Raw genomic sequence first — 10,738 nt, forward strand, 5'->3', positions numbered from 1 at the left:
AAAATTTCTTTCATTTTCAATATACAAAGACCTATTCTTATCAAACAACTGCAAAAATAAACTGAACCAGAGTACAAAATCCTTTCGATTCTGCACTTGCACCATCACCATATATATGCAACTGTAGTGAAAACAGTTGGTGACTATAGCTTATTGATTATATGTTTTCTTTTGAGGAATGCTAGTAAACAACGAGTTTATGCAACTCTTAGATACAAAGTGCTTCTCCCCACAGACCACAGACAGGATGGGATGCATGTCAAAATTGTGAATATTGTTTTGTAGTATATCCCAGTCCCACCCACCATGACTATATAGTTATTCTTCTTTTACTTTTGATATGGAACTAAATTTGAACTTGAACTAATCCTATTACCACTGCAAATATGGAAACAGGCACAAACATTAAAGGAAAGGCCTGTGGTCAAGGCCTGTGGTCATGATGACCACAGAGCTTAGTTGATCCTGTCCTCACATGCCCAGTTATGATATCCTATTCATTTGATATCTTATAAGTTCTCTTGATACTCAAAAGCTGCAAAGTAAATCAGCACATCAAACTCCTACTATTGATTGCAACATCACTTGTAACTTGGAACAAATGATTAGTTCAATCCAAGAAAGGTCCAAGGCCCACAAAGAAAAAGAGCAGGAAATCTCTCTCTCTCTCTCTCTAACCCAGCTGCTCAACACCCTCCCCCCCTCCCACAGAAAAAGAATGGGTTTTGTGGGCCCTGTAATCGGGCATTTGGATCAACTTCTTGTATATCTTCGTCCTAGGGGGAATTTAGGACTTTGACGTATATGTAGGGGTGGGTAACCACACCTGGGCTCGACATCCCATAACCACCAAATACGAATCTATCTGAATTAAACTTTCACGGGCATTGGGAGTTGGGGTGATATATATTTGGGTAAATTTCTTAAATTATTCTTATGCTTTAGCTAATTCATTAAGTGTGCGTTTATTGTTTGAAAATCGATTAATACTATTTTTACTGTTTTTGATAATTGAATAACTCTATCCTTATCATTAGATTCTGTCATTACATAATATTTTAAAAATTCAATTTTACCCTCCACCTCTAACTTCCCCCTCTTTCTCTCTCCTTTACCCAATGTTAACTTCATCCCCTTCCTCCTCCGACCTCTCTCTATCTTCCCTTTATTTTCCTTCAACTGTCCCATCAACGCCATATCACTATCGGTTTCGAACCTTGCAAATCATAGCCTGGCTCCAAGCTCTCTTCGATTCAATAGCAGAAGCCATTGATGTGTAAGCAACGCCACCGAAGAGATCGACGGTAGCGGAGTTCTCTATTTCTCTCTCCTCTTTCTCAAGTATAATCAGCCTTAAACCTTGCTTTAATACCAGTGATGAACCATCCATTTCGATTCGCTCGCCATCTATTCCAATCTTCAATCTGCAAGAGTAAAGAAATCCTCCGATAATCCAGAAAAGCTCGATCTGCGCCAAATGACTACTCCAGTAATCCATTGATTGAGAGAGACCCCTGGTTTTGATTGAGAGAGACCTCTGTTCAATCTCGATCTACACCAGACAACTCCGGTAATCTTTGATTTGATAAATGGGATCTCCATTATCAAAAACAAGGTTCACACAACTAAGGTAGGTTATGTTTCTTCATAAAAAAAATGTAGGTTCACATAACTAATGGGAACTCCATCGACTTTTCAATCCGATGTAGCGCAATCTGGCTGCTCCCTGCAAGAGATGATCTGGCTACCGGTAATGATGGGCTTGATGAACCTGCAAGAGATGAATTAGAGAACCCAGGGTTGTTTACTCGGCAGGGTCGCTCCGATGCTTAAGTTATCACTTGGTTTGCGAGCTAAAAATGATATTAGATTGTGAGAGAGCTAGAGAGCAGAGATTACGTGTCCTCATCACCCCTGGGGGGGTGAAGCCTTTATATACTAGAGTCCTTGCGGGTTCGGTGGAGTAGTTCTGGAATTCTCACTACGACAGGATCCGTTTCCGTGTTAGTTGGGGATAACGCTACCAACTGATAAGGCTGACCATTTCCGCCTGAATCGGGGAGTGGGGAGATGATATTTAGCCGTTACAAGGTACGATCCCGTATGATGCAGAGTACGATGACGAGATCTCCGGGGTTGCCATGCGGTGATCGGTCAGCATTGCCTGAGCTTGTGCTCTTTAAATCCGACTTGATATGAATGCCGAAGTGCCTTGGGACCGAGGTGGTCCTAATGTGACCTTGCGCCGAGGTATACTCGTCCCGAGGTGGTCTGGTTATCCGAGCTCAATCCATTGGCGTGTCAGACTGAGTTGTTGCCCTGCTAGTTAGGTCGTGCCCACGTATCCTCCTATTACTAGGTCGAGTCAAATCACCCTTCATCACAATCGTCCATCTTTGCAAAGGGAAGAAGAAATGGAACATCTTTGCAAAGGGAAGAAGAAATGGAACAAACAACCATGTTCCCAAAGTCAGTGTCGCTCAAACATTTCCTTACCAGTCACCACCGTTCAAGTCTATGACCAAATTCGCAATCCATTCCTTTTGTATTTCCTTCTATAGTTAGTATTCAAGGTTGGGGAAGAAGGCTAACGGAGATGGTTCCGTCAAAATGGAACAAACAATTATGTTACTAGTGTCGAGTTGAGTGTTGCTCAAACATCTCCTTACCGGTCACCACCGTTCAAGTCTATGACCAAATCCACGATCCATTCCTTTTGTATTTTCTTCTGTAGTTAGTATTCGAGGTTGGGGAAGAAAGCTGACGGAGATGGTTCCGTCGAATCCATTCAAAGGTCTCGTCCGTCTAAGTCTGCAAATAGATCCACTCATATTTGCTACTGTTCAAAGCTCCTTTGAATCCATTCATAGGTCCTGCTCATCCAAGTCTCCTTCCTGTCCATTTTCTTTAATCTTTTGAACCATCTTGTTACTTGGCCAAATCTGCTCAGATTTGCTACTGATCAAACCTCACCTGAGATGGGATTGTATACAAGGGAGGTGGAGGGGGAAAACGAAGAGGCGAAGGGAGTGGAGGAAGAAGATCACTGCTAGAAGTTTGCATGGGCGGCGTTGATTTTGATCAATGATCACTAGACTCGACTTGAGCAGTGAAGACCAGACAAAAGCAGAATTGGAGGAGCTTTCAAGGGTAAAACAAACATTTCAGTATTTTGTTAATATTTTATTAACGATGCGAACGTTAAGAGTAGAGCTAATCAATTAAATACACCATAAGAGTAGTTTAAGAAATTTACCTTGTATATAATAACGATGGACAAGGAAATCTGTGATGAATTGGGATCTGCTCCTCACATAGGGCACCTCACAACGACCTCACAAGAAATCCCACCATGCATTGGGAATATCTCCCGTAAATAATAACACAAAAATACAAAATATATTTCCAGTACACAATGGGATGTACAAGTCAGTGTGAGACGCCATGTGTGAGGAATAGATCTGGTCTCATCTCAGACAACCATCTATAGCCATTGTTATGAGTTTGACCCTCTTCATTGATTACGTATATGTTTGGCATCAATGTTGCAGTTGTAGCATGCTGCTGATGTGTGGCTTGGAGCACCGTTTTCTTAGAAAATTGTGCCTTTTTTTTGTTTGGAATCGTTGCTATTAGATAGGACGTTTCCTAGAGCAACAACTTTTTTTATTTAGTACCAATACTACATCAATGCTCTATTAGTAGCAACAATTACTTTACTTCAAGCCATGCCTTCCTGATTTCCAAAACATGGCTTAAAACACCGTTTTCTATAGAAAAACGATTCCAAACATATAACTGTTTTCTTCTGAAACACCATTTTTTTTTCCTATATAACGCTGATAAGACGTTACATTATACTAGCCAGGCTAATTATTATAGCCTAAAGTCGTTCTATTAAAGTGGGTCTCTTCCTTCTATGCATGATTAGTTTTTGTTAATAAATAGGCAATCAGTATGTGAGAAATGGAGAAAGATGTTTGCTGTATTTACTGTATTTGGTATAGTCTTGCTTTTAACAAGTCTTACAAACAACTGAGTGAAAAGAGCATTGGTTGTATTGCTGAAAAAACACCAAGGGCACACAAGTCACTATCTCAAAGATGTAGTGGAATAGCAAAACAATATTTGTATATTTAATCCAAAATAGTTCGGATAACTATATTATATTATATATTTGTAGGTAAGTTTAAAAATAAATAATAAATAAATTTACAAGTAAAAATGATTGAGATTTTTAACTCCATTTGGATACAGGGTGTGATATTTGAGTTTGGATTCAGAGAAAAGGCATGACAAACCCAACTCCGCCCCGTTGACATTCGGTTGCTTACAGATTTTTCTTGTTTGTAACATCTATTTTAACAATTCAAAGTAAACCATATCTAATTTATATTCCTTTTTACGAGTTATGATTTGGTGAGCGCGTTCTCATGAGTGAGTCACGAATGCCATATTGTTAGAACCCATTTGGAAGAGATCGGATCTGTTCTTCACAAGCACATACTGAGAACATCTCATCTTCTGTACTTATTAATAAATATTCATGACAAATGTTTCTAATACACAGTAGATGTACGTATGAGACGCCCATTTGTGAGGATCAGATCCCGTCACCATTTAGAAAGGTTTGTGCGTTGATTGAGCGCCCTTTACTACTGAACAGCTGAAGCTATCCAGATTAGCCTTCACCGAAAAGTCAATTTCTCGACTCAACCACAGCGGTTTTCGGCTTTTCGGGGTTTTTTTAGCAAATACAGCTTCCTGACTTTCTGTGTGGGCCCTACCATGCAACCCCAGGAGAGCCGCTGCGGGAAAGCCCTCCCCAAACTATCACTTGGACCAAAAAACCGGATCTTGCACCCGTTACCGACCCAAATCGATTGGAAAACTGCAAAAGTTATTTTAATCGAATCAAAAATTCAAATGATTGGCTTGGTAGCGAATAAGTCAGAGAAGAAGAAAGAGGTTGATTGATTGTTCTGTTTCTCTCTCTTTTTTTTTTTATTATTTGTTAATAAGCAAGCGACTTTTTTATTGTAAGTAAGCGGTATATTTTGAAGCCTCCGATTGATGATTGATGATTGATCTTAGTATGCCTTCAATTCTAAGCCGAGCCGAGCCGAGCCGGATGGGTTGGAGTTAGACGATGACGTATCGAACAAAATAAAAAAGGAAACATTGGGAGTGGTGGGGACACACTCAGCTGTACATTTGTCGCATTAGTTGCCGGTTTTGACAGGTGGGTGTGGTCCCCACTATAATATGGTGTTGTCGCTTTCCCACCCTCCCCTGACCCCACCACCCTATCTATTCTAATCCGGGTATACCAAACGAGTTCCGAGTTTGGCTCAGAATTCAAGATTAGCTGATCAGGGCTTCAAGCAATAGCAATGAGATCCTGCCTGCTTGCTGCTGCTGCCGCTCATGCTCCGGTCCGGTTGTCGGTGCGCCTCAGAATCAGATCCTTGATATTCATATTCCAGAATCTCCGTCATCGGATCAGCTTGCTCCCACTTTGTGGACCCACTTCATGTGTCCTTGGGGGAGTTGGACTTGGATGGGGCTTTCCTTTCATTTTCCTATCTCTTTATATTCTCTCGAGTCTCGCCTGGACTATATCATGACGTCTCATGCTTCCTCCTAGGACCTGCACTGCATTTGGGTTTATTGCCTCTAGTCCTCTTGTCTCTGCCTACAATACATCCAAGATGCATTGACGATCAATTGCATCCTGGATGATCCCATTGTCAGACACAAACAACAGGGTGGGCCATCATGTGATGGATAGCCATGTGGCAACGTCGCTTCTTACATTATGTGAAGTGATCCCCGTCAATGGAAAATGGTAGAGGATTTCATTAAAATACGAGGCCAAAAGGATGCATGCCCACGTGGCAAATCAGGACAGTTGGCCTAATAGATTTTCAAGAGATTCCATCCCATATTGTTTGTTGATTTCTTACCCACGGTTCTTATCTGCGACACGTAGCCATAATTTTGGCCAGGTCAGAGGACTACTGTCCCAAGCGTATTATTGACAGCGAAACACGTCGATGTCGGCACAGATTATCTCAGGATCCAACGATGAACAGCATCGTTCCCTTGAAGTTGAAGGAGACTGCCATGAGAGCGCTCGCATTGGAATAGAGTAAAACAAACCGTGAGACGTGAGTGGTGTTTATTTTATTGTTTAATAATAATGCTGCAAATTTGGGGCGGGGCACCGAGTGATGAAAACGAGTGGCAGGGTGGTCCTATGATTTGCTGGAACGAGAACGCGCTGTTTACATCACCAATCACCAATCCAAGCTGTAAACTATCCCCTTGGATCGAGCGCACTGGTGAAAGCAGTAATCAAACCAGACAATTGATTGGTTTGCCCGAGGTACAGAACCCGATACAACAGTCCAGAGTTGGGATTCTCCTCAGTCCTCGGGATGGATGTTATATGGACAGATGACGCTGCCACTCAACAGTCCACAGTCCAGACACCTTTCCACCTGTAGAGAGGGGAAGCCCATGGAGCCCATAAAACACTATTATTAAAAGCCCATGGAAGATGCAACCCTTCTAAATTGTCAATGCGTCCCAAGTCCTAACAGCTATCAACTACTACTGTTGCGAACTATATTTCTGTAGAGGGGATGAGTGACTCATCTGACGCCATCGTTTCTTAAACCCAAAGCTGCTTAAAGTATAATCTAATGTGCTGTTGGTGGGGGCAGAACTATCACACCATACTTTGAAATTGAATCCATCTGTACTCTTCTCTCTGCACCAAACCAAAGAAGAAGAATTTTATATATTCGTTAGTTGGATGTTGTTGAGTACGAAACTTAATTCGGTGCTGTTGCGTCACTCACCATCTTACCTTAATTGAAGTATTAAACAATTTAAACGACGTAGACTATGAATATAAGAATAATGAAAAACAACCTTGGGGTCTTGAGTCTTGACCGTTATATTATAAAGTACATATTTGTGATCATTGGCTTGCCTGACTGTCTCTTAATAAAGGAGGAAAAGTTAGAGAGGGTCATCTCTCCTCCTTTGCAATGCAATCTCATCTACACTAGTGTGCAAATCTTTCATACTTTTGCACCAATACAAATGAAATTGCACTACAAATAAACAAAGCCAACAGAATAAATTGAATTGTACTTGGCAGCTCAGGTTGCAGAAGAGATAAATGGGCTAAACTTGCTATATGGAATGGTGGGCCTCAAAATAAGGTGAAGATTTTCTATACCAAAGTGATCATATACGCCACTCTAATTGCCCACTTGGAGGAGAGTCATTAAAAGGCTAGCTCGAGGTATTCCTCCCCTCAATCGATGTTTCATTCCAATGGCCCTTGTCCGGGTCCATATCCAGTCCCATATAAATCTGCCTTATTCTCTTTTAACCTTCTATTTCAACTATGGTAGCCCATATTTCGCTTAATTACAAAACTAGAGAATGATTATAATTTAGTTTCAAGTATACTATTTAGTTATCAAAAATTAAATTAAAAGAAAAAAAACTTATGCAGGTCTTGCATCTTTGTAATTGGCAATCTATTTTATTTGAAATCTCCTATTAATTTATGTTTTTTTTTTAATTTGATTTAAGATATTAAATGAGATGTTATTGGTAAACAATAACCCACTTTATTTGGTATTTACTATTTATCTAATAAATTTATTTTGATCTATTTATTTTTAAAAGTTAAACTAGGTTGCTTCCTAAAATTTGAATCAAGATTGTAATTAATAAAGTATTTTCTTTTTGAAAAAGAAGATCATTTAAAAACAAATGTGGGTTTATGATAATCTTTTAATGGGTCCCACCATTTGTATTTAATAGACTAAGGATAAACATGTATTAAACTAATAAATAACTGTTTGTTGGGAATGTTTACGAGTGAAACTACCCATTTTTTGAATCATATTCTTTGAATTAATAGGATACCACATGTCTAAATGGTGGTGGTTGGTTGTGAGCTTTAGCAGCAATTTCTTAGAAAATGCCACATGTCTAGCTTTCCAAAAAATGAGAAGCCCACATGTCTGAATGGTGGGAGGTTATAGCCTGGTAGAGAGTTATGGGCTTTAGCAGGAATTTCTCAAAAATTGTAATGTATCTAGTACGAACACATAATAATAATAATAATAACAAATAAAGTTGTATTTGATAACATTGCTTGTTTTGCACGATCAATACAATTTGGTGGTAGATATGTTTTGTCACATCATATATGAGAGTAAGTTCAGGTAGAATGATTAGACTTCACCTATCTGAGCAGGAAATCTCTAATTGACATTTCAACTATAAACAACAATGATCAATCCCACTGGTACTTTTAAGGATTGCTTGTTGTTTCAACCATAGATAACAGTTTTATGCCAATTTGTATTAATCAATCCAAAGCATTTCAGGTAAAAATGGCAATGGTACCAAATACAACTGAAAAGTGACATTATTTCCTAGTGTTTGTCTTTCGATGATTATATCTATGCAAGCACACAAGATTAGCCATGCAAGTGACAAGCATTAGTATCTTTGAAAGAATAAAGCAATCCAGAATGTATGTGGTTAGGCTATTGAGGAGCTCTTATACACATGTTTAGGCTGCAACATGAATCAGTATATACTTAGAATGAAGCCACTCCAATTTCAGCCCACTCCATTTTTTGTGGGTGTTGGCCTAGTTCCCACTCCCTATGGGCTGTCATTGGATTGGATTTAGTTTGAGAGTCCAGATTAACTATACACGAACCCCACAGCACATTGTAGCTATACATTGGGAACATCTCCATACTTATATCATTTATGGAAGATATTTCTAATGCACAGCTCCAATGTGCTGTAGGATTGGTGTGGGGAACAGTCTATGGGAAGCCAATCCAAATTCTTAATTTAAACCCAACGCAATTAAATTGGATTGGATTAGACCATAGTAGACAAACTACCATATTATTGGATTGGGTTAGCTTAATAACAATCCAATCCAATGTTTACTCCAAGATTAAAGCAAGCATTGTGGTACATATTGGTTTTTGGTATACCATATGTAGTTGCACAATAGGAAATCATAGAGAGAGAAATGCCTTCTTAAACTAACTTTTAATAATATAATGTTGGGTGGGGTGTTAGGTAGGTTTGAATTCAAGGACATCAAATCATCAAGTTGCATGGTGGGTTAGGGGTGTAAGTGAGTTGGGCTACTCACAAGCTACTTGAGTACCCAAATTCAACTCACAAATAATTGATTTCAAACTGAGCTTGAATAGTTAATCGAGTCGAGGTCAAAGTTTCATAATACTTAGCAGTCACAAGCCGATTTGAGTATTTAATAAAGTATCAAATTTTAATATATTTTTATTCATAATACTGTCGATATATTATGTTATTTAATATTTTAAGAACATTAGTGTTAACTATTTTAACAAGAAATAGTCATTTATCGTTAATAAGGGGCTGTTCTACAACATAATTGTTTTTTGCTTTCGTTTGTTTTTAGAATCACCACATCAGCATAAAATAAAAATATGTTCTTGATCTTTGTTTTTGTTTTCTAAGAGAAAAAGAAGTTAGTTTTGTTATAAAAAACAATACATGTTTTTGGAATCAACAAAAATATTAGCTTTTAAAACAAAAACAAATTTTCTACTATGGAAATTATATGATTTATGAAATATGGTGTCGAAAAAATCAAATGAAAACATGTTTTTGGAACTGGATTCAGGAACATGTTTTTTGTTTCAGTTTTAAAAATAAAAAGCACACACAACCACGAACATATTTTTCTGTGTTTATGTTTTAAGAAACAATTTGTTTTCAATGAAATGGGGCTTCGGTTTATTTCTGAAACCATATTCAAGAACATGTTTTTTGTTTCAGTTTTGAAAACAAAAAACACACAACTAAAAACATCTTTGTGTGTTTTTGTTTTAAGAATCAATTTGCTTTATATGAAATGGGGCTTTGATTTGTTTTTGAAACCAACAACAAGAAAAACAATTGATGTTATAATAGAACACCCCCTAAAATTGTACAATACAGCAACGCAAGCTCGCATTTGAGCTAAAGTTTGGCTTTATGGTAATGAGTATGTTAAGTATGGAATCGAGTTGAGTTTGAGTAAAAAAACAAAATTTGGTCGAACTTGAGTTGAATATCAAGTAGTGAGCTTTTTTAGTCAAGCTGAGTTCAATTAGGCTGCATTTGACATTCCTTATTTTTGAAAGTTTATATCATTTTTGCAGTTACAATGGGGGTAACCCATAAACCCCCTTCCCCCCAACCCAGGTGCAGGCAGGATTAGATCCCAAGCTTCCGCTACGACTAACAGGAGGCCATACCAACCATCTGGTTTTTCAATCCAATTAAATATGTAGTTTGAGCCTTTAAAGCTGTTTATCATATAAAACGTGTGCAATATAAATAAAAATGATTGTACTTATACCATAATAGATATCTAATAGAACATTTTTCTCATTGGATTGGATTGGATTGGATCATACCCTTTTGAATTTTGGCTGGGATTGTATTATAGCCATTATAGTAAGATGGATCGGATTTTTAATGGAATAAATTGTCCAAACTTGAACCCATACACCCTCAATGAGCCATCTTATTTTAAGGTTGCCAAACTTCATTACAAACTGGATGGGCTGATTCTTGGGCCATCCCATTGTGAACGTTGACTTAGGTCAGATTGGGTTTGGATTAACCTGATCCAAGTTTTCTCTAT

Source organism: Nelumbo lutea, chromosome 1 (assembly GCF_056320005.1).
Source record: "Nelumbo lutea isolate HS-2025 chromosome 1, American lotus-T2T, whole genome shotgun sequence".
Taxonomy (NCBI): Eukaryota; Viridiplantae; Streptophyta; class Magnoliopsida; order Proteales; family Nelumbonaceae; genus Nelumbo; species Nelumbo lutea.